Source organism: Lissotriton vulgaris, chromosome 9 (genome assembly GCF_964263255.1).
Source record: "Lissotriton vulgaris chromosome 9, aLisVul1.2, whole genome shotgun sequence".
Taxonomy (NCBI): Eukaryota; Metazoa; Chordata; class Amphibia; order Caudata; family Salamandridae; genus Lissotriton; species Lissotriton vulgaris.
Window position 1 is genome coordinate 793,615,813 of NC_141697.1, and position 15,129 is coordinate 793,630,941.

The following is a 15,129-nucleotide window of genomic DNA, read 5'->3' on the forward strand; positions in this document are numbered from 1 at the left end:
TGTACTGAACCTCGGAGGACAGGAAGATCGGGAGGGAGGCAGAGAATAGGGTAGTTATAATGGGAAGGCTTGTGAGAAAAGAAACGTTTTTAGCGCCTTTCGGAAGTGAGAATATTGAGTGGAAGATCTGAGGTGGGCGGGGAGAGAGTTCCAAAAGGCAGGGGCAAGTGTGGAGAATTTCGTGCGCCCCCCCACTTTGTGCGCCTAAAGCGGGGAACTGTCAACAATTGTTGGGAGGATGAGCGCAGTTCCCTGGTGGGGGCGTAGGCTTTGATTTCCGAGGAGATGAAGGCAGGGGCTGCGCTGCCCGGGCCTGAAAAGTGATACATCCCATCTTGAACTGAGCTCGTTCTCGGATAGGGAGCCAGTGCAAGGACTTGAGGAGCAGGGTGACATGGTGGAATTTGGCCAGGTTATGCACCTGGCGGGCAGCCTGGTTTTGGACCATCTGTAATCGCCGCATACTGTAAGCGGGCATGCCACAGTATAGAGCGTTGCCATAGTCTAGACGAGAGATTACCATCGCCAGGACAATGAGTTTTAAGGCAGAGAAAGAAAAGAAACGGGAAACCCTACGGATGGTGCGGAGTGAAAGAAAAGAAGAGGACACCACTAGACTAACCTGGGAGTGCAGAGTGAGTTGGTCGTTCAGCTTAATCCCGAGTGTTTTCACAGAGGTAGATGGGGAGGTGGGGGGACCTAGGGAGGGGGGCAGAAGAGAGAGGTCCAGGGACTGGAGCAACCACCTGTCAAAACCAGCTCAGTTTTGTCTAGGTTTAACTTCAGGTTTCAACTTTCATGATCCAAACTATGCTACATCAGCTCTAATAAGCACGTTCAGCTTATTTACACAGACTAGCTAATAAAGCAATGCAGACTACTCATCCTCTCATTAAAACATCAGACAGGATGGGCAGTAACATAGCATATATATATTCATTTTATTAATGTTAACACTTTTTAAAACAGTATTACTGAATAGCCAATTAAATGTCTCGTGGCTATTTCATAGACAGTTGAGACAGGCTCAAAAGAGATTGAGAAAAAAAGAGAGACCAAACATATCTTTTCATACACTTAAGAAAGTAAATAGCATATTTAAGCTATTTAAACATGAATACCCACCCAGCATTTCCCTTAACATGAGTGCATAAAGTTCTTTCTTTAGAGCAAACTTCTCATTTTCTCTCCCTGCTGCCATCTCCCCTTTAAAACAATTTCAGAGGTCAAAATGTCAAAGCCAACTCTTGCTGCGAGCCCTGGTAGTCTTCTAAATGTGGTACTCAACCTTTTAACCCATTAGCAGCTGGCTGTCCCATTGTGTGTTATTTGTTGAACGGACTTCTCCAGAAGCAAGACTGAGGGTCCGTGCCTCTGTGGTATCTCTCAAGAAGAATGACTGAAAATCTTTCCTGCTTCATGCTTGTGTGCTTATAATTTGAAAGGTATGGTACACTTTTATTATGTATTTATTTCTTGTGCACTGTGCGTGCTAGCATAAAAAAATTGGCAAACAAATTCAGCCTTCTGAATGGCACCATAGGGCGCCCAGAATTCTTGTGCATCATAAACGCTTGCAATGTAATTGTCATGTGTGTACGGCTACTTATTGGATAACTTTGTAAGTGCCCTAATATTCAGTAATACTGTCATTGCTAGAGAAACTTAATATTCACGCTTTTAATTTGGTGTAAGCACAAAAGCTTTTACTGAAACATAGAACATTTTTTTCACCCTTTAGAAATAATTAATTATTTACTATGAGATCCACAAATATGGAAAAGCAGGATAGGAAGTCCTGACTTGTATTCTTTCTGTTTCTATTTTAAAACTTTCAAGAGTGCAGCAACATTTTGCATCTATTTTTTATATGTGTAATATCCTAGTTTTGTAAAACCACACAAATTCGTTTTTATCTGCGAGGCCTACTTTTTTCAATTTAGTGCCTTTTCCTAGGAACAGTCATGAACATTTTTCATGTAACAATTAATTTTAAAGACACACTGAGAAAACCAGGTCCGTCTCTTCCAAATCACTCCCCACACCCCTACAAATCTATTTCTGCTGACCTTTTCTTCCCTTTTTGACACCACCTGCGTTAACAGCTGCCAAGAAGCCTCAGATTCTGACTGCACCACTGATGGTAGTTCCAGTATAAATTTGTACACACATTTTAAAGTTTAGCAATATGAGGCTATGTATAATGATCCCAGAATGCTCTCTTATTATATTCAAATATTTGCAGATGCTTGAAAGCAAGTGATGGCCTGAAATTGACTAGTTTAGGCATGGCTTTTTTGTAAACCCATATCAGTGTTGGAGCTGCTGAGCCTTCACTATTCTAACAAGCATTGGAAAAAGCAAAAATCGTTTTTGGTCTCAAAAATTACACATTGCCACAGGAATTCTGTGCACTGTACAAAACTACTTTGTGGTCAATATGCTCCTTGTGCAAGAGCAGAATACAGACACTCACAGTGATGCCAGCTGATAGAGAAAGAGAGTGACAGGCATAATTTTAATATACACAAAAAGTCATGGCTAACGCCAGGCCTAATTAGAAGCCCACTTATGAAACAAAGACTCAAAAAGTGCATGCATGGTGTATATCCTTGCATGTATAGGTTAAGAAACAGTACTCCTAGAAAACATTTGTGAACTGCATTTTTCCATGAGCAAATCTGCATGTGTAGATTTGCTCATATGAAAATCTAAATATTTCCAAGTTCACTTTTCCTCCATCTACTTTTTCCTAACCCTGGAAGAAGTTTTACGTCTGCCACCTGTCTAAAGTAAATTTCCAACCCCTATCATTATGAGAATATTTGAGAAGAATTGGTGCAAACTCTTAAACACACAAGTCACTAGGTTTGCACATACTCAAAAGGGCATTCCAACCCTACTTTGTAACTCCTTCACTGTCTATAGTACTTAACATATTTTCTATACTTCATATTCTTACCTTCATTTGAATTTTTCTCTCCTGACGCTGTTTTTTTAAACAGCTTTCTAGTGCGCTTACCATGATTTTCATCTGAGATCCTGTCTTGTGATGTCTGCTTTGTACTTACAATGTGAGCTTACCCTGAAAGATAAATTCAAAATATCTCCTGCAAAGGAAAAGTGTTAGTGCAATTTCCCTCTCTCATGCACTTATGCGCCTAATTTCTTTTAAAATTTAAATCGTGAAACATATTCAGTACTGAAGATCAATAACCTATTCAAATGCAGTCATTCATCCATGACATTACTATCAATCAGTCAATCAGGAGTTTGTTAAAGCGCGACTACTCACCCGTAAGGGTCTCAAGGCGCTAGGGGTGGGGGGGGGTGGGGGGGGGGGGTGGGGGGGTGCAGGTTCCATTCCATCAAGGTGGGGGTCTGTCGAAGAGCCAGGTTTTGAGGTTTCTTGCGAAGATGGGGAGCGATGTTGTCTGTCTGAGGTGGAGCGGAAGGGCGTTCCATGCTTTGGCCGCGAGGAAGGAGAAGGAGCGGCCTCCCGATCTGGTCTTTCTGGTGCGGGGGACCACGGCGTAGGAAAGCTGGGCTGATCGTAGGGTCCTTTGGGGTACGTGGAATTTGAGTCGGCTGTTCAGGTATGCTGGTCCGGTGCCGTGGAGGGCCTTGTGTGCGTGGGTGAGCATCTTAAAGGTGATTCTCGCCTCGACGGGGAGCCAGTGGAGTGTGCGCAGGTGCTGGGAGATGTGGCAGTGTTTTGGCAGGTTGAGGACCAGTCTTGCGGCGGCGTTCTGGATGTTCTGTAGCTTGCGGATGAGGTTTTTGTTTATTCCGGCGTAGAGTGCGTTGCCGTAGTCGAGTCTGCTGGTGACCAGGGCGTGAGTGACTGTCTTTCGGTGTTCGAGGGGGATCCATTTGAAGGTCTTACGAAGGAGGCGGAGGGTGTGGAAGCAGGAAGATGAGACAGAGTTGATCTGGCGGTCCATTTTGAGCTCGGAGTCCAGGATGATTCCCAGGTTGCGTGCGTGGTCTGTGGGGGTTGGCGGGTTTCCGAGGGCGGTGGGCCACCAGGTGTCGCTCCAGGCGTCGGGGTTTGGCCCATGATGAGTACTTCTGTTTTGTTGTTGTTTAGTTGAAGGCAGCTGTTTTTCATCCATTTGGCCACGGCTTCCATGCCTTCTCGAAAGTTGCGTCTGGCGGTGTTGGGCTCGTTGGATAGGGAGAGGATGAGCTGGGTGTCGTCTGCATATGACACGATGTTGAGTCTGTAGGTTCTGACGATGGGGGCAAGTGGAGCCATGTAGACGTTGAAGAGCGTCGGGCTGAGGGAGGAGCCCTGGGGGACTCCGCAGGTGATCGGTGTGGGGTCCGAGAGGAAAGGAGGGAGTCTGACCCGCTGCGTCCTGCCGGAGAGGAAGGAGCAGATCCAGTTGAGGGCCTTGTCCTGGATTCCTGCATCGTAGAGTCTGCGTATTAGGGTGCGGTGGGAGACTGTGTCGAACGCCGCTGATAGGTCGAGGAGGATGAGGGCTACTGTTTCTCCTTTGTCCAGTAAGGTGCGGATGTCGTCTGTTGCGGCGAGGAGGGCGGTTTCCGTACTGTAGTTTTTTCTGAAGCCGGATTGGGAGGAGTCGAGGATGTTGTGTCCTTCAATGAATGTGGCGAGTTGGCTGTTGATGGCTTTCTCGATGACTTTCGCTGGGAACGGGAGCAGGGAGATCGGTCTGTAGTTTTTGAGGTCGGTGGGGTCCGCTGAGGGTTTCTTTAGGAGGGGGTTGACCTCGGCGTGTTTTCAGTCGTCGGGGAACGAGGCGGTCGCCAGGGAGCGGTTGATGGTTTGGCGGAGCATGGGTGCGATGGTGTTGGCGGCTCTGTTGAAGATGTGGTGGGGGCAGGGGTCCGTGGGGGCCCCTGAGTGGATTGACTTTATTGTCTTCAGTGTGTCTTCGGTGGTGAGGGCTGTCCAGTCATCAATCGCTGGTTTCCGGGTGTCGGGGGTGGTTGGTGAGGGTTCAGTGTGTTGGTTGTCTTCGTTGAAGTTGTCGTAGATGCTCTTGATTTTGTGGTGGAAAAAGATGCTGAGTTTGTCGCAGAGGTCTTGTGAGGGAGGGATGTCGGTAGACTCGCTGGTGGGTTGGGCGAACTCCTTGATGATGCTGAAGAGTTCCTTGCTGTTGTGTGCGTGGGTGGAGATTCTGTCTTCAATCGCTTTTTTCCTCGTTTCTCTGATGAGTTGATGGTGGGCGTTGGTGGCGGCTCTGAAGTTGTTGTGGGCTTCTGTGGATTTGGTGTTTCTCCAGGCCTTTTCAAGGCGGCGGCATGTGCGCCTGGACTCTCGAAGTTCGGTGGTAAACCATCTGGCTTTCTTAGCACGGGTATTGTTTTTCTTGAGGGGGGCTATGGTGTTGGTGCTGTTCGAGATCCATCTATGCAGTGTTCGGGCTGCGGTGTTGGGGCCGTCGTTTTCCGCATATTTCAAAATTATTCCCTGTGTTCCGGTGCAACCAGCAAATCAGAAGCTCCACTCACTATATTCTGGGAGGGTTTCTTTTTTTTGTGTGGGTAAAATCAGGTGAACAACCTTTACAACTAAACTTTTCCAACGCACTACCATTACAACGAAGGCATTACAACGCAAACCATTACAACGCATTGCGCTGGGGGGCGCAAACTATTACAACGCATTGCGCTGGGGGGCGCTCTAGGATAGGGAATAAGTTTAATTTTCTATCCAAGATCTTCCCTAGTGTCCACGGGGACTGGAGTTGGAATAGAAAATTAAACTTTTCACTATCCAGCACCTCTAAGCGCTATGCGTTGTAAAGGTTTGCGATGTTAAAACCGCGTTGTAAAGGCATGCGTGGTAAAAGCATGCGTTGTAATGTCATACGTCCGTAAAATCAATACCCCCTCCTAGCATAGGGTCTCCTGAAATGGATTTTATAAAACCCCCAAGAGTCTAGCCATTTGTCAATATTTATTGACATAAAGTAACTTAGGGGCATATTATCAAGGACAGGCGATACATTATCGCCGCTTTTATCGGCAGGAAACTGCCGATAAAGTGGCGATATTGGCCTTGATAATATGCTCTATGAATTCCAATCGAAGCCCATGTTAGATGTGAACACATCTAACATGGGCTTCGATTGGAATTCATAGAGTATATTATCAAGGCCATTATTGCTGCCTTATCGGCAGTTTCCTGCCGATAAAAGCGGCGATAATGTATCGCCTGTCCTTGATAATATGCCCCTTAGTTACTTATCAGTCACCTGCTTCACTACTCCTTATATGTGTAGGTTCACATAAAGTATTCTCTAACCCAGGCTCCCCTGCAGTGTATCCTCATATCAATTAGTTTATTGATACAGAGAATATTTATAAAAACATTCTCTACAGTCCCCTGTCTATTTTAAATGCCAGTCAATGCCCCTTTTATTAATACTATGTGTTAAATACATATTTGAAAGACTGAAAGGTCACTTGCTGCAAGGCTTATTAGTTATTTAGCTTACATCTTACTTACTAACTGGTGACATCACAGTCCTCCAATATGTCCCACATTCTGACACCATTCTGATGGGGAAATACTGGCACCCTCCCAGGAGCAAATGAATGAAGCTCACCAGACATAGCAGGTTTGCTCAGAAACAGAGTGAAATGTATTAAATGGTACCAAAAGTATGCATCATTGCTAATTAGCAAGGAAGAAGTCAGATCTGCCACCTTAGGGGCTCTCAGACCGCTTCTTCCCAGAGTGACAGATTTCTAGGTGTTATATACAGTATGAAATGTCATATCAGCGGAACTAGAATAAGGCACCAATCCAAATATGGCTGACATGGATGTGCAATGTCTGCACCATGCAAAACAGCCAGATATGGGCAGACTAGAAAGGCAGGCTCTGCACTGTGTAACACTTGCATATCATGTAGTCAGAAAGAAGCAAGCTGACCTGTAAGGGGGTATAGAATAGCTTGTTGAAGCTTGTCCAGTCAAGGTCAGATAGGAAGCCCTTTTGAGCTCCAGGCCTCATGTTAATGTGATCTATCTTTTGAAGTGCATACACATGAATTTATATGGATATTAAAATATATATTTTGTAACAGTCGGATTTGGTGGATTCAGATGGGATTCTCCCGTGAGAGGTTTTACAAGCCAAGATAGGCCCCAGATTTTCCAGGTTCAAGTTTCTCCAATTAAGATCATGGTATGAGACAGAAGTGGCCGAAATCACTGGCAATTGGGATTTTGAACTGTTGCTACAAGACTCTCGGCCTAAAAAGATAGAACTCTCTCTTTGGTACACAAGACTCTTAGAAGCAGAGGAAGTAAAGGCCCCTCACAAATATCAGTTTGGAACTAAACATCACTTGCCAATGGTATAGAAGAATTCTTCAAACCATCACTTAAGCTACTTTATAAATATATAAAGCCTGCCAGTCTGAAGAAAAATCATTTTTTGTGATCAACAGGCTTTTATATACCCCAGCCAAGATCGCCAAATTCGCCCTGGCCCCGGCGCCAAGCTGTCCTAGATGCAAACTCGCCAACGCTGATGATATTCACAATTTTTTTGAATGCCCGGAGTTAACCTCTTTTTGGAAAAATGTGAGAGATACCTTAACATCTATTTTTAAAACCAATATAGAGATAGATCTCCACTTTGTGATATTTGGTAAGAACGACTCAACCACAACCAGTGGGGTGCTCTCACAGATCCAAGTGGGCTTGTGTTATATCTGGTGCTATTGGCGAGGAGGGAGATCTGCATAAGATGGAATGCTACAACTCCTCCAGGGAGGGAAGACTGGCTTAAAGCCGCCTTTAACATGGCATGCTTAGAACAAGACGGCAAAGAGGAAAACTTATCAAATACTTGGCACCCATTGTTAAGTTGGGATCGGCGCTTGCGACTGATAAATGGCTAAATACAGGTCCTGCTGCCTAGTCCTATGATTACACCGGACCTCAAATACGTGAGGAAGGCCCAGTAAGACTAGACGGACGCAGTTAGCCGAAGGGCGCCCAGTAATAAATGAAAAGTCTGCTTGTTAAATCTGCTAATGTCTTTGGTGAGATGAGGACAAAAAAAAAAGAAACAACCAGAAGGTGGCAAAATAAAAGTGAGAAACAAGCAGAAAGAGCAAGGTAAAGGTGAGAAATGAGAAGAAAGAGACAGAATAAAGGTCAGAAAGAGGCTGAATAGAAGTCAGAAACTAGCAGAAAAAGACAGAATAAAGGTCAGGAATGAGCAGAAAGAGGTAAGATAAAGGTCAGAAATGAGTAGAAGAGGCAAAATAGAGATCAGAAACGAACAGAAAGAGGCAAAATAAAGGTTAGAAATGAGCAGAGAGAATCAGAATTAAAGTCAGAAATAAGCAGAAAGAGGCAAAATAAAAGTCAGAAATGAGCAGAAAGAGGCAAACTAGAGATAAGAAATTAACAGAAAAGGCAAGAAAAGGTCAGAAACAAGAAGAAAGTCAAAATAGAGATCAGAAATGACCAGAAAGAGGTAAGATAAATGTCAGCAAAAAGCTGAAAAAACAAAATAGAGATCAGAAGCGAGCAGAAAGAGGCAAAATAGACATCAGAAATGAACAGAAAGAGACAGGATACAGAGTCAGCAGTGAGCAGAAAGAGGCGGAATAAAGGTGAGAAACCAGCAAAAAGTGGCAGAACAAAGGTCAACAACAGGCAGAAAGAGGCAAAATAGAGATCAGAAACTACCAGAAAGAAGAACAATAAAAGTAAGGAACGAGCAGAAAAGGCAAAATAAAAGTCATAAGTGAGCAGAAAAGGCAAAAAATTAGCATAAAACAAGTTGAACCCATTCAGGAACTTATGCACTACTCACAGAACAACTCAAACACGCACATACCCACTCAAGCATCCGCTCAGACTCTCAAGCATTCTCTCACACCAACTCAGACACTAACACACCCACTTACACACCCAGTGAGACACACACTCACTCCCAAACCCACTGAAACACTCACTTGCACAGCCACTCTCAAAGGTTACAGGTTAGATTTAGGAGATAAAACAAACAAAAAAACTTTGAAACTCACTTAAAAAAACAAAGGTTACAGGGATGTTACAATTAGGAAATAGAATTTTAAAAACCTCAGAAATTCACAGAGAAAAACAAAGGTTTCAGGAATGTTATAGTTAGCAGTGGCATAACACAGCCCCCCGCAGCCCCCACAGTGCGGGGGTCCCAAGTTCCAGGGGGCACCCTCAGCTCAGTACTCTCCCCAGATAGCTCCTCAATGTAGTCCGGAGGGGAGCCCTCCGCGTGCCTTTAAGGGGGGCCCCCTCAAGTTTCGTTATGCCAGTGATAGTTAAGAAATAGATTTTGTTTTAAACCTTGGAAATTCACAGAAAACTAAAATATACAGGGACGTTATAGTTAGGCTCAGATTTCACATGCACAAAACCATAGAAATTCAGTAGTTATCGTTACCTTAGCTAAATATAACTTACACCGCTACAATACACTGCTGATTACCTCACATATTACATCACTCATGATATGGTCAGTGATATTACCGATGACATCTCAAATGACATCACTGATGATGTCACTGATGACATCTAGGGATTGCGAGTATTTTTTAAATGTTTCTGAGTTTTAAAAGATATTCTAAAGTATCACAAACGTTAAACTACTTTACTTTGTGTATTGCTAATGAGTGATTCTATTTTAACAGGGAGAAGGGTTAACCCAAATAAGTCACTGGGACCTGGGTGTACAGCATTAAGAGGAAAGGGGTCCCAGTTACGGAGGAGTGCGAATAATCACAACCAATTAATTAAATCAAATGAAACAAAATGCGTCTATAATGTTTTATTCACATTATAGGAAGAAAACAACAAATATAGTCTCAAGCAATGCGGTTGCATTAGTGCCCCTGGGGGTAAGGAGGACGTGAAGTCGTGAGGGAAGTGTAGGTAGGGGATAGTGACAATAAAAACACGTATATATCAGACGTTAGTACAAATTCAATGAAAGATATATAACAAAGCAATATATTTCATATTACACATGCCCCATTGTCCATAATATACAGGAATAGTGGGTAAGGAGAGGCTGTGTCATAAACCGGGGAGTGTGTCGACGTTTCGACCCCAAGTAAGCCAGGAATCAATGAAGTCCTTGCATGAGGGTCTTCATCAGGACGAAGGAAGGGAGGGGCTAACAACCTATTTAAAGAAGTAATTGATTCATATTATTATAATAATCATTGGAAAAATTTCGTAATCAAAAGAATAGGTATGGGGTGGATCGGCGTGCTTACCGATGGATGATTAATCCAGCGTCTCTAGCGGGAGCCTCGAGGAGAATGCCGAGCTTCCTGAAACGCTCGTGGTCATGGTAACAAGATTGTCACGTGAGCAATGAATAGGGAAGAAAGACTATTCCTGTATATTATGGACAATGGGGCATGTGTAATATGAAATATATTGGTTTGAATTGTGACCGCTTTGTTATATATCTTTCATTGAATTTGTACTAACGTCTGATATATACGTGTTTTTATTGTCACTATCACCTACCTACACTTCCCTCACGACTTCACGTCCTCCTTACCCCCAGGGGCACTAATGCAACCGCATTGCTTGAGACTATATTTGTTGTTTTCTTCCTATAATGTGAATAAAACATTATAGACGCATTTTGTTTCATTTGATTTAATTAATTGGTTGTGATTATTCGCACTCCTCCGTAACTGGGACCCCTTTCCTCTTAATGATTCTATTTTAAAACATGGATTATGTGAGTGTCTGTGCAACTGTGTTTCTCCATATGTGAGTGGGCATGTGGGGTTTTTGACTTGCCTATATTTTTGGCATTGTTTGACGAATCGTCACAAAATGTTCCCCAAAGGGTGCCCCGGTGATTCTTGTGGCGCCTTAAAACTTTTGGGGTGATCCGTCAAGGCGAGCCAAGAAAAGGGGGGGGGTAAAAAAACATGCATTTCCCTTGTTTATTCCCATAGGACCTTTAGACACAGCTACAGTCCGAACTGCTGTATGTAATTACACCAAATTTGGCAGGAATGTAGATGTTGGTTTAATGAAGTGTCTTTTTGTGATTTGGGGTAAATCTGTTCAGTAGTTTTAGAGATATTAACCGAAATCCAAATTTGCATTTATAGGGAAACGAAGGCTCTGTTACCCCTCCCGATCTCGTGCTCAGATCTGATTGGCTGTGAACACTTCAAAATAGGAAATATTGGCAGCCACCTTTGGACACTGCCTGAGCTGAGACCCAGAAAAAACTTTTTTTTTTTAAAGAAAAGGGGGCAGATTAAAAATATCTTGATACCCTAGGCCTCTTGAGATCCCATCGAATAGTTTTTTTTTATAACAAGCACGGACTTCCATGCCTTGTAATCGGCCACCGTGTGGACTAGGTGCCGGGGGCATGTTGCTAATAAAGTAAGGGAGCACACTGATCCCCTCCTGGGGCTTATTAATGGCCCGGGGACCACCACCTCACCAGGACCTATTCATTTGTATAGGGGGGTCGCTTTGGGAGCCACCACCTCCCCAGGGCCACATTCCAAAAAAGAAATCGGGGGGGCATCTTGGACCTCCCCCTGGCCCCGGGGGCAACCACCTCCCCGGAGCCATAATGAATATGTATTGGGGGGGCTTCAGGGACCACCCCAAGGCCCTGGATACCACTACCTCCCCAGGACCATCTTCTTTTTTACATAATTGGGGGAGGGCCACGTGGCCACCCTCCTGGTCTTTTCTTTGCACTGGGGCCTGCCACATTCCTGGGGCAGGCCCCATACTAAAGAAAGAAGGGGAGTCAGAAGGGGGGTCATGCAGCCCCCCTCCTGGAGCTATAGCTGACCATGTGGACCACCACCCCCCAGGGCAGGATCCTGCTATTTCCTGGGGTGCCCACCCCTGGGACATAGCTGTTTTCTGTGGCTACCCAGGAGCTTTATCGCTCCCATCAAGCCACAGCAAACACTCGAACTTCCAGCAAGTGAGAGCATTAAAAACACTCTTGCTTGCTGGAAGAAGAGCCGAATTGCTTTTAGACAAAGGGAGCTGCATATTTAGCAGCTCCCTATTGCTAAAAGCAATGTAGGCTCCCACAGGAGGAGGGGAGCAGGTAGGGACCGCGGGGGCCTTCAGGCTTCCCTAGCTGTTTCAGTGGAGACTGGGTGCCCGGGGGGACCTAGTCAGAAGTAGCACTGCCCTGGGATATGGGGTCCCCGGGGCCAAAATCGGCCCAGGGAGGGTGCGCTTAGCCCCTACCCAAAATAAATTTAAATGTTTTTAAAAAAAGGCTGGGCCCCGGGGATGGGATCTCTGGGGCTGGGATCACCCAGAGAGGGGGTCTGTGTGCCCCTTCCCCATTACTGGTAAGCAGGGACGCATGGATGGGGTCCCGGGCTGAAATCAGCCCAGGAAAGGGGTGTCTGTCAGTCTCCCTTCCCTAATCAAAGACGTTTATTTTTCAAAAGCAGGCTGGCAAGTCGCAGGAGGCTCTACCCCTTTCACCACCACTCTGCAAAAGCATCTCCTGGTGCACTACTAGTTAGAGGATAAAGTCCCCTTGGGGGCCAATAAGCCCTCCTGTTACCTCCAGTAACTTCCAAACATTGTGATTGCTGAGAGGTCATCAGAGGGCATACCCCCTTTCTCCACCACTTTCCAAATGCACCTCCTGGCACACTACTGGTTGGGGAGTGAAGTCTCCTTGGATGCTGAGAGTCCTGATGGGGGGGCAAGAACACCTCTTGTTACCTCCAGTAAATCCCACCCAGCTGGATTGCTGTGGGTTGGTCAGAGGCCGCCCCTTTCTCCACCACTCTGCAAACGTGCCTTCAGGTGGACTACTGGTTGGGGGATGACGTTCCCTTGGATGCTGAGGGTCATTGGGACCCACAAACCCTCCTGTTACCTCCTGTAAGTCCTGCAGAACATGATTGCTGAGAGCTAGTTGGAGGCCTCGCTCCCATTTATCTACCACTCTGCAAATGTACCTCCTGGTGCACTACTGATTGGGGGAGGAAGTCCTTTTGGATCCTGATGGTCCTTGTGGACAAGATGCCCTCCTGTTACCTCCAGTAAGTCAGCACAGGGGGGTTCCTGAGAGCTGGTCAGAGGCCCACCCCCCTTTTCCACCACTCTGCAAACTTTACTAGTTAAAAAAAAAACATAGAAATTCGCTTTAAAAATCCAAAGGTTACAAGGATGTTATAGTTAGGAAAAAGAACTAAAATTACGTTCTAAATTCACTGAAAAAAACAAAGGTTACAGGGACGTTCTAGTTAGGCTCAGATTGCACTGGTACTAAACCATAGAAATTAAGCAGTTCGAGTTACCTAATCGAACTACAACTTAGGCCTGCCAACACACTGCTTATGACCTCACATATTACATCACTCATGACATGGTCAGTGACATCACTGATGATATTTCAATTGACATCAGTGACGACATCACAGCTGACATTATCCACAGAACCACTCATACACCCATTCACGCCCCAAATAACCTCTTGTACATCCACTCACACATCCATACAACCAGATACAAACCCATTCACAGACCCATACCAGTACTCACACACCCAGTCATTCCTCCATAGAGCCACTCACACACCCACTTACTTGTACAGCCACTCACACAACCATTCCCTCACCCGAAAGACACTCATATAATCAGTCACTCACCTGTACAGGCAGTCACATAGCCTCACACTCACCCAAACAGTTACCCACACCCCCACATATTTACCTCCACAGTCACTCACACAGCCACTCACCCAGTGAGCCTCTGAACACAGCCACTCACTCACCCATTCCAGGACTCACAAACTCACTCACACACCTACAAAACCACTTACATGCCCATTCAAACATAAATACAAACACTCACACATCCACCCACTCACCTATTCACTCTGACACTTACTTTCCAATATAGCCACTAACGCCAATTCACTTAACCAAACATCCACTCAAACGGTCACTCACTCACCCATACAGCCAATTACACACCCAGTCACTCACTCATACAGCCATTCAGACACCCATGTACCCACCCATAGAGCCACCCACACTGCCGCTCAATCACCCATACATCCACTGACACCATCATTAACTTATCAATACAGCCACTGACACAGCATCGCACTCATCAACACAGCTACTCACATACCCACTAATACACCCATACAGCCACTCACACACCCATATACACAAGGATACATATAGTCACATAGCCACTTCACTCAGTAGTAGTGCATCTAGTATCTAGTTTACTAATTTAACTTTTGAGGTAGGTTAGGATATATGTTTAACACCCATAAACTCTCAAAAACACTTACAACCACTTGATGTCATTAGTGATGTCATTTGAGATGTTATCAGTGATGTCATCAGGGATTTTACTAACCATGTCATGAGTGATGTAATATGTGAGTTCAAAGAACTGGATTGCTGGAGCATAAGTAATAGGTAGGTCAGGTAACGATAGCTGCTTAATTTCTATGGTGTTGTACAAGTGAAATCTTAGCCTAACCATAACATCCCTGTATGTTTCTTCAGCGAATATATATATATATATATATATATATATATATATATATATATATATATATATATATATATATATATATATATATATATATATATATATATATATATATATATATATATGTGTGTGTGCCTTTTCACTTCCTCTGAAGTGCCGTGAGCAAGGCGATTTTCTCACCAAAACGCGTAGGGTGTTATTTCCTGGCTCACTGTGCTAGTAAAATAAAATTCTTTTTGGCAACGGATTCGGAGTTGGTGATTACGTTTGGTGGGAGTGCATCTGCGCATTTCAATGCATGGTGGACAAGTATATATATATATATATATATATATATATATATATATATATATATATATATATATATATATATATATATATATTTATATTACCTACTGGCGGCCGCCAGTAGGTAGTTATAGTTAGGATTGTTTTCTATAGGAAATCCGCAACATTCTATTGGGAATAACGTTGGCGCCGGTTGAGGAATCTGCCTGTAATTTTCCTTAAATTTGCCTCGCTGCGCTCCGCTCCTTCCCTGAAAGTTTGGGGGGGATTCGTCAAGCGGGGGCCGAGATAAAAGGGGGGTCCCAAAACGTG